General features: G+C 40.5%; 1 long non-coding RNA gene across 1 annotated transcript in view; it reads left to right on the top strand.

The window, feature by feature from the left end:
- Nucleotides 1-16,191, top strand: part of LOC138406942 (uncharacterized) — a 50,356-nt gene that overhangs the window by 7,755 nt on the left and 26,410 nt on the right. The window contains exons 2-3 of the long non-coding RNA XR_011240290.1: nucleotides 1,823-2,094; nucleotides 2,407-2,470. This is a non-coding gene — a long non-coding RNA (uncharacterized lncRNA). The remainder of the gene's footprint in view (nucleotides 1-1,822; nucleotides 2,095-2,406; nucleotides 2,471-16,191) is intronic.

Here is a 16,191-nt window from a genome sequence, read left to right as displayed (position 1 = left end):
GTAGTCTAGGTGATTGACTAAGATGTAAATTGCCCATTGGTGTGAATGTGAAATAAGCTTTGTGTTGGTTTGTTGACATTTCCAGGGTGTATCCCGACTCCTGCCCAATGTCGGCTGAGATTCCCCCCACACACCCCAGCTACCCACAAAGGATAAGCAGAATAGATAATGGACGAATGTACTTTGGTTTATGACCGTATATCTACAAACTTTAATTACATGACATTCACATCTGCCTCTGCAATACTTTGCGGTAAACATCATGTTTGTTAAACGTTAGCATGTAGTCATTGACATTATCATATAGCTCAAATCACTGATCTCCTGAAATGCAGGCTGAGCTGGGTTGTAAGGACGGACAATGATTGAATTTCTGCCTGTGAAAGATGTCCAGGTGTTTTGTGTGGTTATAACCTCAGTGATGGCAACTATTTTATCCCACTGATGGAATCACACAGCCTAAGACCTGAACTGTGGCGTGTGGTCAGTGGATCCAGGAATTAACCGACTCCTGTATCCATTAGTTTCTTTGACCAGAGTGGCCGTCGGTGTGATGATTTGGTAATGGGATAAGAAGTCATGGTTCACTCTGCATTGGAATATACACTCTGCTTTGAGTGTGTGTGTGTGTGTGTGTGTGTGTTAGAATGATAGTAAGGGAGCTGTATGTGTGTCTGCAGACCTATAATTATCCTTCTGAGGAAAACAAGTGCAGAGTGAGTGGTCCATTGTGGAAACAGGATTATAGCCTGCGAGAGAACAGAACACTGTTGGCTTATGTTTTCAAGTTCAGTCTGAGCTGTTTGATTTAAGCTGGGTGGGTGTTTTAGCAAATCTAATGCTCATAGTGCGTCTCATTTTCTGAATTCCCTTCCTGTGTATACTTCTGAATACGCTCCTTTGATATTTTAGAATGTGACCCAGGGCAGGCAGTTATTAATACGACAAAACATGCAAACACACATGCACGCGGGCAAACAATCTCTTTATCTCGCAATCAGGCGCCTCATTTAGTTTGTTTTGATCAAGGTGTGTGACCTGGAGAGAGTGAGAGGTGAAGAGACAAAGACAGCGAGAGAAAGGGAGAAAGAGGAGGCAGGCTTTTCTTTCTCCGAGTTCCCCGTGTCACTTGTGTAAGAAAGCCGCCAAACCAATAATTTTGTCAAGTTCTTTTTTTAGCGGAGCGGCTGAAGCGTCTTTGGATTGCCACATGTATAAAGGCAGCCCATATAAAGCCATTCACAGCACTGAATGAACACGCCATCTGTGGGGCTTTCTTATTTCCTCTTCTCCTTTCTTCCCCTCCTTTTTCAAGCCTTGTAATCAAATTTGAGCAAAATCAAATGGCGGGAGGATAGAGGCAGAGCAGTGGGGGGGGGGGGGAGGGTTCAATGAAAGTACCTTTTGTTGGTCTGAAACGAGCAAGTAATTTACAAAATGCCCTCCCTTTGTGCAGGGGGCTAAGGGAAGAAAGAAATCAGTAGCTTTTAGAAGCTAGGCCTTGCGCTGCGACGGGCAAGATAATGAAAGCCGTCTTGTGTTTGTGGGCTAGAGAGCATCTCAAAGGCAGACCGGGCCCCGGCTCAGGGTTAGCTTGGCTGCTGAAAAAAAAAAAAAAAACCCACAACACTCTCCTCTGTGTATGTGTGTGTGTTTGTGCGTTTGGCAAAGAGCGGCAAAACAGTACGGCTGTACCCGGCTACTCTTGGCAGAGAGACTCCAAGGAACAGACAGAGTTATCGATGCTGAGGAGAAGGATGAAAGAATGGTTTCACCTGCGCTGAAGACTGCTGATCTCCTTTTACCTGTTGTCCTGTTGCAGGTGCGTCCGGCCCTCCATTCAGAGGTAACACCTCCGCAGCGAGTCTCAAGGAGAGATGAAGGTGCCGAGGAGGAGGAGGAGAAGAAACATTTTACAAGGATCATTGTGCTACGGATTACGCGGAGCACGAAGAGGATTTTTGCTGACTGTTTTCATCCTTCTTTCCTCTGTGACGACTCGGAGTAGAGCACCTGATCACGGACCCAGCATTTACCTGCAGGGATTATTACCTGAGTGACACCTGGGCAGACTGCTGCTGTGGATTATTACAGGTCAGAGCATTTTCATTTACCAATTGTGCACACAAACTTATTCAACGGACTTGTCGCCTCAGAATAACAGTAGTTCAATATGATTCACAGACACTGGGACACTTAGATCCAGGTAATTTACTCCTCTCACCTGAGATGCTTTTTTCAGAGGAGTGACACGTTTGAGACACTGACAGGTTTAACCAGCAACTGTCAGCTACGTTAGATTCAGTTCTGATGTTTTAATCACTGGCAGTCATTCTTGAAGTTAGTTTTGACATCGTGTCGTTAACGTGTGTTTTGATGAGGAGTGTGTTTGTGTCTGGCCTGCAGACGAGTCCCTGGATCACAGTGCGTGGACTGTTACCTGACGTCTCTTCCACGGTTACAGCGAGTGGTGAGTTACAACATTTTCTTTCATAGACATCACAGATTTACTGTTTCTATCCTCTGCTTCCTGCACACACACATTTTCAATGTACTCTACAGCGTCTATCTCACTTTGACACTATTTCTCTCGTTAGTCAGTAGTTGTCTCAGCCATTGCTTCTGCGCCCTCACATGTAAATCTCATGTGCCATGATATGTCTCTGTATCACATTAAATTAAGGTGAATGCTTAAAGTCTCTGTAGCGAATACAATCAATGAAATTATCCATATAATCCATGTTAAGTTTTTTTTCCTGTGTACTGTATATGTGTGTGAGAGTTGGTCCATATGATGCATCATTTGCTGAGTAGTGTTGTGTTCAAACTCATTCCTACACTTCGACAAACATTATCAGTTTAGATTTTCTTGAATTTAGAGATTTGTCAAATAGGATTCCAGTGTGTATCCTGGACTAATACTTCTTGATGCCCTGATTATGCATGTTAGTGTTGATACAACACTGGTACTCTGGTAACAAGATGTCAATCATGTCTGTCAGCGTCATGCAGAGATGGTTGGGTGGTTTTAAAATGTTCTATCCTAATCATAAGCAATAGATTAAGGTGGTACATATCATATGGTCAGGTATAATAACTTCAAATATCTGGTGAAAGATAGACAATATGCCATTTCAGTGAAAACACAGTCAGTTTAAGTGAACAGGAACTAAATTCAGCCGGTGGAACAGTCACTTTGTTTCTGAAGTGGTTGCCTATGAAATATTCGTGTGTTGCAGGCCGATAGCAACAATCATGAGATCAAACTTTGACTGTACGTGACACTTTGATTTGATCAAAGACTGAAGTTAGTTTTGTTTTTATGATGACGAAACTTTGTCTCCGATGAAATTGTTGTTAAAGAGTAACTTCACCTTAAACAGAAGTTCACTGTACAGGAAAATCAATATTTACCAACTCAGACAATTCTCTGATTCAAGAACTGCTGTATCAAGACTGGAATGTATGGAATCATCAGATGATGGTAATTCTGTGGGGGTTATTATTGGAGATATTACATCCTGACCTTTATTGTGAATGTTGGGATTGTAGATCAGCCACTCAGGACATGTTTCTACTTCAGAAGCCATAGTTTACAGGTTCAGGGTGCAACTGAAGATGATGCCATCACTGAAGGACTGTTTCACATCTCAGTGATGATCCACAGTGAAGTGTCCTGATGCATATCAAATTAAAGAGAATCTGGAACCCTGAGAAATGAGTTCGTTTTTGATGAAAATATTTGATTATTTTTCTTTCACCTAAATGGTTTCAACTCAAATTGTATGCACACTATATTGTATCCACGGCAAGTAGTTTCTCTCATCACTCCCTCAGTGATGATAAATGGAAAGTTAGTCTCTGAACATACAGCACCAGTCACAATGTAAATCTCAGATGCACTGTGCTCACTCCTGAGTAAACTGTTGGTGGTCTCTTATATGAGGAGTTAATTAGACAACAGGGAGTGATATGCTTTATTTCCTTTAATGCTGATCAACAGTTCAACCACTTTTCTTTGTCAACGAACTACAAGCAACAGGATGTGAAACTGTGTGTGGCCATTTTTTTTACTTGGGTAGTAACCCATTCACCCATTCATTACATTTCAGACACTTGTTTTGGCCCAAGCGTAATTATTCTAATCATTTTGAATTATTGTCACATAGCCTACAGACTGATCCATGTGTTTGATGTATAAAATTAAGGGGAAAATAAAAATCTGTTGAAATTAATCCACTGAAGAGTTCCATCACACCGTAAAACCCTCCTCATTTCCTTCACCTGGTTTTTTTTTTTTATTATTCAGGGAAGAATAAACAAGTGAGCCATATTCAAATGAGCTGAATTCTCTGTTGGCATATTGAAATGACAGAATTTGCACCGCAACAAATACGCTGGTTAAAATTCAATTGGAACAGAATGGGTAATGAGCTATCTTGTTGGTGCCACATACAGGCAGAGTCAGTGTGTCTGGAGGGTTCCAGTCACTTAGTCACACAGCATGCGTCACTGCTTCACGGCTCAACCTTTCGCATCCTGTGTGTGTGTGTGGGTGTGTGTGGGTGTGTGTGTGGGTGTGTGTGTGTGTGTGTTTGCAAGTTGAAAATGTTTTAGGTTACTGTATAACTTCCATTTTTTTCTTTTTAATCATTTAACTTTTAAAATACGATTCTTCACTGTCCCAAATATCGTAATCCTGTAAAGATCCACTGTCTATTGAAGATGCTTTACTTTTATCATCAGCTGACATCTTCTCTCAGCAGTTTCCTGGGTTTATATCTTTGTGCATATAAAGTGTATTTTGGCTCAAGACTGATCAGGGAGTTATAAACAATCAGAGGCAGCATTTTGAAATATATTCTAAACCTGTATAGCTGCAATAAAATCCTTTTTATGTTGACATTCATGTTGCACTGGGACTTTTGGTAAATAGAAATATAGTATGTTTTATTTCAAGCTAGTTCTTGTTTTTTTGTAATTTTTTTCAATTCTTTAGTGTCAGACATTGATTTTTATTTAATCGTACTAGCATTGCCTCTATTAAACCTCATAGGTCATTAATCTGTGCTGGGTTAGCGGTGCGTTGTGACCCGTGCAGCTCCCTGAGGACCCTCTAATAACTGCTAATGGGCTGTTAAAGTAGTGGGCGGGGCCTCCGGTGCTCAGGACTAGATGGTAGGTCTTGCCACCAATTACAGCTCATCGAACAGGAGAGACAGATGTCTGAATTCATCTGTAATCGGTTGATGTGTGTGAGTGCACCTGCGTGTGTGTGTGTGTGTGCACATCTGTCAGTCAGGCTCCTCTTCCACCCAGCTAGCTGCGAACAGGCAGTCATTTGCAGCAGCAGCCAGTCATTAAGCCCATCATTTCCTCCGTCAACTGGCTGACCTACTGATTTGGACAGCTTCTGTGCTTAACCTATGAACCCAGACTCCCCCGGTTACTCCACACGAGGAGTTTGATTGTGAATGTGTTGAATGTACAGCTGAGCGTAGGAGGTTTAACTCAAATATGAAGAAAAGGACATTTCTCTAATGTTGCCATATGCATGTGTGTGATAATTGGGAGCTGATGTGTGTTTTGGGTGACATTCATGTTGAAATGTAACCTCTTGTGTTTCCAAAACCTTAACGGTAAGAAAACAGTTTTTTCCTACTTCTCTATGATTTGTTTCAAGAGCAAATTCAGCACCGATCAAATTCTTTGATACGTCTTTCTGTTTGTGCCGCCGCATAAATACAACACACTGAGACGATCAAAAGCCATAACTGCCGCCTTTTCTTCAAGGCTGACAGTAATGCCAGGGTACTTCCAATGAGACCTGCAATAAAATCTGCACTTGTCACACATGCAGTTGTCTGACAGCATAAACAAAACAGCATGAGTGAGAACACCTGTGTATTATAAGTTGCCGTGTACTGACATGTGAAATGTGTGATCATAAAAAGATCTGAGCTGGTTGTTACTGATTTAGGTATAGACAATGTACGGGTGTTTCTTCTTCCTTTGCTTATGAGGAACTGAACAACATGTGTGGGGTGAATAAATGTAAACCATGTAGGAGACTTTCCTAATTTTTCGTGACACAGTCTTTTGGGCATTAAGGATTTGATAGGATAGGGCTGCTTGGGAAAGACATGCAATAAAGGGCCTGGTCGGACGTGAACCTGCTGACTGCTGCAGGAATGCTCGGTCCTCGGTCCGTTCAACCGAACTCCCCTATTTCTTAAACTGAATTTTCATTTAAACAGCACATTAGAAACACGCAGGGCGATGGCCTTGAAATTCATGCTGCCACTTCATTGTGTTGCAACCAAACCACTGAAATGCCCCATCAGTAATTTCCTTCTGATCTAAGTAGGGTTTGTTTGTCGTATATATTTCGCCTCGGCCATAATCCCACAGTTGCTGTACTTTTCATAGTTTCTCAAATGCGTGTGCTTGCATATGCGTCTTTGAAAACCTGCTGAAGAAATAATCTATGTTCAACCACATTGAAGAAACAGGTGTGAATCGGTCCCTTCATTTAAATATCCACTAATACCCTCTGACTCCTCCACTGCAGGGATTAACCTCACGCTACTTTGTCTTAGCAGCCACTCACTGTGCCTCCAGCGAAGCCTCCTGAAGCCCTGCTAACGGCGATAGAAGCTGAAATTAGGCAGCTTTCAGCCCCAAAGCTGCTGCATTAAGGCAGCCCTCACCTTGGCCTGCAGGAGCCACGTTAGCTGCACAGCTAATCCAAAAGCTAGCAAAGTCAATCAGTCAGACCTTAAGCTAACTAAAGCTACCTCTGCTCTGCCTTGTCTCCTGGAGATAAGGTAATGAGGATACAGAGGGGTGGAGGTGAAGTTTCCGCCATCGTGTATTTGAGCCTCAGGTGTCGTATGGCTGACCACTGGGGAACCTCGGTAAATACACTGACTCCGGTGGTAGAAGTGAAGGAGGGGTATTGTCTTAAGATGATAAGGCAATGAGAGGCTTACAGAGGTGTAAAAGTGGACGAGGATATGGAGCGCTGCTATCGAGATGTGACACCTCAGCTTGGCCCCTGAGCTGTCTAGGCAGTGTTAATATTCCCTTTTGTCTTGTCCTGATAAGCTAATGAGGGTTAAAGCGAGGGGTGATGAGAGTGTTAAGAGCTGCATTAGTGGACAGAGAGGAACGAGGGACGGTCGAGCTGTTAAACCACTTGGTTAGATACTCTAGGTCGCTGCAGCTCCCATCTCCAGGTGTTGATCTGCAATCAAACTTTGTCACATGCTGATAACGTAGAGCGGTGAGAGGAGAGGGCACGACTAAAGTTAAAGGTACCAAGTGGAAAGATTTCTGCTCTCAGGATGATCAGGGATATTTAATAACTTCAAGAAACTGGTTCCAGTTCATTTCCAACGTCTTAAACAGCATCCGTCAATTGTTGGCATCAAAGTTAATAAGCTGAGAGGCTATATTATTATTATTTAGTTCAGTTGTTTGTTTTTGTACTCACAGTTTAATTGTATGATGGAATATAAACCTTCAGCCAGTTGAACACTTTGTGGAGTTCAATGGTATTTCACTTTGTATGTTGTTAATAGAGGACAACATATTTCTAAATATCTTTTTTTTATTTTGGTCTTACATTTACTACTTCACCAGTTTATGTTTGTATATTTCCATTTTCCTGATTTGATATCCTTCTGTAAAGTTGGTTTCTGTCTTTTAGTTTTTGCACTGAAGAAAAACAACATGATATATGTGGTATTTAAGGGTTCATAGATAAACTGTGTATGGGGGATGAAAATAGAACAGGAAAAGGGGATCATTGAAAAAAGAGACAGTAAATGAATGAAAGCTGACACAGTTCAAACTAGAACTTGAAAAAACTTGGTGTGTGAGTGTGTGTGTGTGTGCTGCCTTGAAGATACTGGTTGTGTAAGCAGCAGCAGCAGGTGTGTGTGTGTGTGTGTCTGTGTGTGTGTGTGTGTGTGTGTGGATCTATAACTAATGGTGCAGAGGATGAGGCCTCTTGTAATCGTCTGCCATCCATCAAACAGCAAGCTGACAGTTCCACAATACACAGCATGGAGGGGGGTGGGGGGGCAAATGACTGAGTGTGAACACACACGTACACACACTCATGTATGCATACAAATACACAGTGCAGTGTACACAATTATTTCATAAAGAGTTTGTGAAACTTTAATATTCTTCCCTCTGATGCAGTGTTTTTGAGTAACGTGCTTTCTATGTAACATTATTGATTAGTAACTGCTGGTAATTGTGGACGTGTACTTCTACACACGTGTGCTTCTACACACGCGTCCTTCATCTGAGTTTAATTGCACTGATAGTCCAGCAAAACATGTTTGATTAAGTAAACAACATTTTTTTGCCTCTTTATATGAGTGCATTTTTCATCATTTCTACTGCGAAGTAGATTTTGCAACGAAATGCTCTGTGAGCTTGAATAGACCAACACCAATTATTGATTTGAAAATGTGTGTCATTGATGGCAGTGTGTGTGTGTAAGCCTCGTGAGGACTCAAGGCTTCTTGTCTATTTTCTATACACACTTGCAAAGACGCACACAGCTGCACACACACACACATACATATGCACACACACACACACACACATGCACACAACCATCGACTGGCACCCTGCTCTGCTTTTAGAGCCATTACTGTCAAACAGCTGTTAGCACATCAAGAGAAGTGGTGTTGATGGGATAGAGTGAAGGAGGGAGCGAGGCTGAGGGATAAATGGTCAGGGCCAATAGATAGATAGATAGATGGATGGATGGATAATTGGAAAGAGGGAGGGGTGCGAGGGATGAAGTGGTGGATGGATGAATAGCAGTGTGGAGGGAGGGTGAAGGGCCGGGCTAAGCCTCCTCTAAGTGAAGACAGATTGATGTGGGTGTCAGAGAGGACTCCAGAGAGGAACAGCCCTTTATTTGGCAGTCAATTATCAGATAGACCCAGTGGCATCGCAGCCGTCACCTCTCATGCAGTACACAAGTGAGCTCCAAACACCGGCTCGCCACGCAGAGGTGGTCCACGGGGAGATTCAACGAGGCCCCAAGAGTAAAAAATTGTGGTTTCGAATGCTGACGGTGCTTTAGTGAACTTAAGTTGTTATCAGTATGTTCTGTGTCGTGTTATTGCCTCTGTTTTCCTCCTCAAGTCGTTTTTTCAAAAGATGGATAGAATAATGGCACGACTGTATAAAATGTGTTATTCAGTGGACTTATTAATGCACTTAAGTGTTTTTACAAGATCTGCTTAAATGTTAGATTGACACTCACATGAGGGTGACTTTCCAGAAGACGTTAAATGTATGAATAGATTTAAAATATACAAAGTACTTGAAGGATTATAGTTTGTTAAATCAGATATAATTCAGTTGAATCAGTTATAAACAGAATGGAGCAAGAAGACAAGCACGTTAGTCCTAGTGTGTGTTCATGTGCTTCCAGGATTTCTTAGGTGAAAGTTCTTGTGTAGGTTTCTACATCTCATCCACATGAACCTGTGTACGTGATGTGAGCTGTTACCTGTGGAGCACGTATACAAGTCAACAGTACGCACAGTGTTGTTTGCATTAGTGTGGCTGTGTTTTAAGGAACATTAAAAACTAATAAATAGACCATTGAGGTTTATGTGTGTTGGTGTTTCACAGAAATTACATTTTGGAAACAGAAGATCAAACTCAACTTTTTACTATGACCTCACCAGTAAAATCAGATCACTTCAATCTTTTTTACAATCTGAAGAATCTATGACGGCGGCTGTTTGTGAGGTGAATTGGGTCAAACGTTGCCAGTTCAACCAAAAAATACAATTTTCAAATATTGTTATTGTTACGATTATTGTTATTCAACCATGTCGTCACTCTGCAGTAATTACCATTGGATTTAGTTTTGTTAAGGTAACTACACCTGCACTAACCTGTGGTTAGTAGTCGCTGTGTATTTTGTATTGAAACCCATCTGAAAGACTTTTCAGATATAAGTATTACGATGCTACGGTGCTCGACACATGAGTCATTTAAATTTGAGAGTCCTGACAAACCTGATGATCAAAATGAAAATTTCTCCCTCTTGAATTGAGCTTTAATTGATATAAATTCACAGAAACACAAAAAGCAGTATTTGCCTTTTTATCGATTCTTAAAATGATTTCCAGCGTTGCAGGTCGTTTTTAGTGGAGCGCACACTCCATGAGGATGTGGAAGTTTTGAAGGGGCCTCAGAGAGCACAGCGGCCTTGCAGCAAGGTCAGTGGAGTCGTGTTTCTATTGGATAGCAGTGGGGCTTGATGATGGAAGCCTCATGTGTGCTATTCAACGTTTAGCCTTGAGCTGGGATGCCACGGACAAGTGTTTTGCTACACACATAAATTGACATTATTTGCACCTGTAGGAGCCGATATATGAATAGATGTACAGTACAACCCATTACATTCTTTCTCTTCCACAGCGATCGTTGTAGCTCATTTAAGCCACAGTGGACTGAGTGGGATCTTGAAGCACTGCAGTGGAACATAACAAACCTATTGAGATTCAGTTTCAAACCACATGATGACATTAAGACAGCAGATACACATTCATGCGGAGAAAACATTGCTTTTATGCAAATACACAAATTACATGCAGATAGGGATAAATACAAATCACCTGTAAGTGGAGTCAAGTCCCTGAACCTCTTTCTCTATGTGTTGCTCTGATGACGGCGATGGGGAACATCTCACACTTTATTTTAGATGTGGTAACTCTAAAGGGCAGAATTCTATTTACATAACGTTCATCATTAATCAATTCAATCTATTTATATTCGTAGTATACAGGAATATACTGCCACCAAGGAGGTTATGTTTACTAGATGATGGATTACTATGAAACTTTGTGGAAGGATGTGGTTTGTTCAGAAGAAGAAGATCCAGATCGAATATCATCACACCCATTAGCAGCTGTCCATGGTCCTGAACACAAGGCAGCTATTCAGGAAACTTTGACAAAACGTTTGAGGGATGTAGCGTCCGTAAAAAACTCAACAAACAAAATACAACGGTAAAGCCAAGAGAGAGCAGAGGGAGTAACTGACTCAAGCTTCTTTATTGAAGAAATGCATACGATGATACAAGACTACACGACGGACTCATTTAAATGACGATAGCAACTTGCTATTGTTAGCTATGATTTAAGACCAGTTAGCTAGAGATCATTTGCAGTTTCAATAACGCAGAAATGTTGTAAATTGGACATTTTATTGTTTTTACTAAATTCAATACATTTGAAATTCTCTTTAAATTTAAATACTGTGTTGAATGATTGGGCAGTCTTTGCTTGGTGGGTCTTTTAAACAAAGCTTGTACTTGCATAAGTTCAATGCCGACACATTCAGTCCAACACAGAGAGCTTCGACTGTGAGATATTTTGACTTGTGGATTTTATCCTGCAAAGAACATGAACATAACTGAGGGAGCAGGTTGCGTCTCAAAATAAATATTGAATAGATTTGAATTTGATTTAGAACATGTTGTTTAACAACAGTGTTAGAAAACATGTTCTTAGACCTCCAATCTATTCAATATTGGAAACTTTAAACAAAACTTGTTTTTCTGTGACATGCAAAAAATGTGGTGGAAAAGTGTAGATGGAAACCAGATAGAAGCTTTTATTAAAATAGAAATTTTCCCACAGCTGCATTGTATTTCTAATATATTCTATATTTTCTCTAATGGCAAAATTTTGTGTGAATATTTGTTTGTCTCGTGTGCATATACACGTTGTGTGTGTTACGTGTGTGTATCAGCTGTGTGCTATCAGTGCCCCCTGCAGTAAAGCCAAAGGGAATAGAGAGACGAGGGAGCGAGAGAAACACCGTGGAGAAAAGATAGAGAGAGAGAGAGAGGGGGGGAGAACAAGAGGATCGTTTTCTTTATCTCCAGCACACAGAGGAACTTAATCACACTCTTACAACATACAGGTCTTATAGCCCCAGACTGGATCCTGTATCTCTAATATACAAACCACTCTGCAGTTCATGCTGGAAATGTACACCACCCACACAACAGTACAAACAAGATACTCATATATTGTGATGTACAGTATACGCACTCAAATACAAAGTAGAACAGTTTGGACGAATGTTGCACGTTAAAAACAGAAACACTTGCTTGTGTAGCTCTAGATCAGCAGAGGCACGATCTTTTTTTATTGTATCTGTTTATATTTTTACATGTATTTGTCAAAATTATCGTATTTAATACAAGTTACCTGAAATAATGTTTTATAATTCCAGTCGTCAGTGCCATTCTCTTTGTACTTGTTTGTTTATTTATATAATTACTCGATGATATCTGTGTAAATTAATTATTTTATACCGGGCTTAGTTCAGTCGTGCTAACCCCTAATTGGTGCGTGGGTTTTAATGTGTGTCTTAACAGCTTATAGTTTAGGTGAAGACTTTCATTTAAATCCTAAATAGATATGACGCCTTGTACTCTTATTCACCCCTTAAAGCACTTTATACTACTGGCCACATTTCACACATTCATGCAGTTGTGGTGTACAAATACACACTAAAGCACTAATAATACACTTGGGGTTCAGTACGCTTGCATGAGAAAGAGATTGTCAAGCTGTTTTTCTTCTCATTCTGACATTAGACTTTAAGATAATTAATATAAAGACAGTAAATTCCACTATATTATTTTTGTTGCTAAGACAACAGTGCAGAATATACTGAGGATATTTAGGTGGAAAATATCACATACGGGCATATTTTAAAATCTTAAAAGCAATGATCAAATTAGATTGTAGTGTTTGGCTTCGTACAGTTTCTTGTGTTGGATGACAGAGGTCAAATCCTCCAGATTAGGTGTGAAGGTGTATCGACAGCGAGGCCTGTGCAGCTATATTTAAAAATCTGTGACCCATTTATGCAGCTTCTCGTCGCTGAGAGCAGAATTTGACAAACCTCTTATGTCCAGGGAGTAAAATCTTTTCTCTTTCTTCTGTAATTCAGAATCCTACGATGTCTCGCCACAAACCCAGAGATCGATTTGTACTGGCTGGCATTTGAATGATAAAGTAAAATATTATTTTTGAAGGACTTGAATGCCAGTTGGGTGTTTTCGTTTCATCCAGTCCCATTTCTTTGCTTCCACTTTGACTTTTTGTGTTTTGCGTCTGTAAAGTGCCACTAGTGCAACTCTTAACTATCAATGCTGCTTCAACAACACGCAGTGATTTGTTTCTTAAAATTTTTGCACAGAATAAAATTCAAATAAATCAGATATAATCAACAATTTCAGCCACATTATCTTCCTATGGTTGCCACTGATTTTGCGTATATATTCACTCTCGTTATTTTGGTTGATAAAAATTATTCAAGAGATGCCATCAGTGTTATTTACTTACCTTTGATTTGTTAGGTTAAATTTACCCATCATGCAACCATGATCCTCCTTTACTTTATGAAGCTTTGCAGTTTTTTCAGAGCATCTGTGGCTCTGATTTCTCCTTTTTGAAGAAACTCTCCTCTCAGGCTCTTCCTGCTATGGAGGCAGCCGGGGCTCCAATAGATGGCATCACAGCACTAGACTTCAGTCTTCCCCTGCGTTCTGCTCCTCTCTGCTCCTCTCTTCTCCTCCCTGCTCCTCTCTGCAGTGCTGTGCTGAGATGCTGCTCTTGAGCCGTGAGCCAAGCTGGGATGTGGACCGCGTTAAAACTAAAATAGTGTCCAGTTTTTTTGGAATCCTGGTTTTAATTTGTAAAAATTAAATACAGACTTTAAAAAATTGATAAGAGTTTTAGATCCAAAATAAAGCTGCTGTGACTGTCCGTCAGATTTGTATTAGATTGTTATTTGTGGCGACAGAAAATACAGGACGCGCTGCTGTGTTTCCCTTGGCTGCCGGTCGTCTGGTACGAAAACGGTTTCAGGATACAAAAGAGGCTCCATTTAATACATCTGATATTTCTCACTGTATTTTAAAAACAGTTTCATTTATTCTGCATTCAAGAAAATGTCTCTTTTACAAAAACCTTTTTATCGTGGGGATTTTAAGGTTCCTGGAGTGCTCATTTTTTTCATAAATAAAAACCAGGGAATTAATTTGATGTGACAGGAAAATATATTGCCCCGTGTCACAATTAATTTCCTTGCTAATTTGAGTATTATTTTATTATGGAGTGGCCTGTTGAAGCCAGTCAGTCCTGTAACTCAATGTGATCCACTAGACTGCTGACAGTTATGACTCAGAATTATAACCTGTGTGTGTGTAGCCATGTCACCACACCATGTCTCTGTAATGTGATTAATCACACTCCATTATGCCACCCTCATTTGTCCCACAATGCACTGTTATATAGGGAATTAACATAGGTTTTTATTGGCTTGTGGAATAAATCAACATCAGCACCTTCTGCCGCTCGTGTAAAATATTATTTGGCTGACGTGAAAGAAGCGTTTCTGTCAGTTTGGCTTCAGAGCAGCCGTCCTTAAATCTGTCTGCTCTCGCTTTCAGCTCAAGATATGTGCGTGTCGTTTGACTGTAATGTGTTTTTGTGTGCCTGCGAATCCCCTGCTGGTCTGTTTCGTGCACTCTAGACAGGAGAGGAGATCGTCAGCTCGGATAATGGAGCGTTTCTCGACAGCAAATGTATAAAAAGGGGGCTCCTGAAATGACAAATGATTGTGGCCTAAAACCGGCAGAGACAGATGGAGGGGGAGAGAAAAAATGTATTCATTAGAAATTGCACGTGGATGGCAAGGTACGCCGTGTGGACTTTGAGAGTGCGGCTGAATGTTGTGATGTGAATTTGTGTTTGGTGCATAAATAGAGGGAACGCATGGGAATGTCTCGAGGAGGAAAACAAATGTGCAAACATCTATTTCTCCATTTTCTCTTATTTTCAAACATCCAATAACACAGATCTGTGATATTCAAAAGAATGTTTGCATCTAAAAGACAGAAACCATCAATAAAAACATCCTGTTTGATAAATTAGTTTTTTTTAAATATATTTTTACACATGAAAAGAAGATATCAAATGAAATTATGCACATTCTTAATCATGTGGAAAATTTATAGTATGAGAAATTATCGTTTAGCTTTAATTATTATTCAATTAATTTGAATAGCACTTTATTTTTCTATTTATATAGCACCACACTAATGCGGTTTAAAAAAACAAAACATGAAGACTGTGCTCATGCTGTATTTTCTTTTAAATAATGAGCTTTTATGTGTCTGTAATTTGCCTCTGGTGCTGGTATCGCATAGCAGCACTGTAATATTTAAAAGGTGAAAGCTCCCAGCTGGATTTTGTCTTTTTGTTCTTACATAGAGGTGTCATATCAAAACGACAGCTGTTCCATTTAATGTCCCTTTAATGTCATTTAAATCTCTAACTGTTGTGTGCAGACTGATAATCTTCCTCTTTGTGATCCGCGGACTAATGACACCTCTCCTCGCTGCCTCTCTGTGGTGAAGTCTCCATCCTAATTTTTTAATGCTGAAACACAAAGACTTGGCTGCAGCGTGGCCTCGGTGGATTCCCGAACTGACCAAGATTTGATTTGAATAAAGGAACCAGAAAGGAAAGGGGGGGAGGTGGAGAGGGGACTAGTGGCAGTGCCAGGCGTTTTTAAGGCAGTAATGATGAAAGGCCATCATTTTAGCCAATTAAAGGGAAGCAGGGAGGGAGACGGGCTTGATTTTACATTAACGGGTTGCAACACTGCACGCATGGAGGAAAACTAAAAAAAAAAAAAATACACCAATCTTCTGTCCGCTGTGCAGCCACCACAGCAATGTCACATCCCTGATTAGCACAGGGAGGAAATCATGTGTAATACCAGAGCAAAGGAGGGAGACCTTTAGAGGAGAGATCGGAGAACAGTGTCGTCTGCTATCCTGCGAACATCGCCGCTCAGCCAAAAGGTTAAAGCACGGCCTCGGCTGCTCAGCGCGGATACGGAAATGAATATACATGTGGGAGCTCTCGCACTGTGAAGATAAAGCACATGTTCCAGATCTACTTCATACACGTTTATTTCACTTAAATATCCTGCAGGAAAATATAATAAAAATATAATAGAAATGTCAGACTACTGCTTTTTATTAGTGGAACTACTCAAAACATAAAACTGAAGTAGGAGAGCTTGTTTTAAACAGAACAATAAGCTCCAGGG

This window comes from Paralichthys olivaceus, chromosome 3 (assembly GCF_024713975.1).
Source record: "Paralichthys olivaceus isolate ysfri-2021 chromosome 3, ASM2471397v2, whole genome shotgun sequence".
Lineage (NCBI taxonomy): Eukaryota > Metazoa > Chordata > Actinopteri > Pleuronectiformes > Paralichthyidae > Paralichthys > Paralichthys olivaceus.
This window is presented reverse-complemented; position numbering and strand designations above follow the sequence as displayed.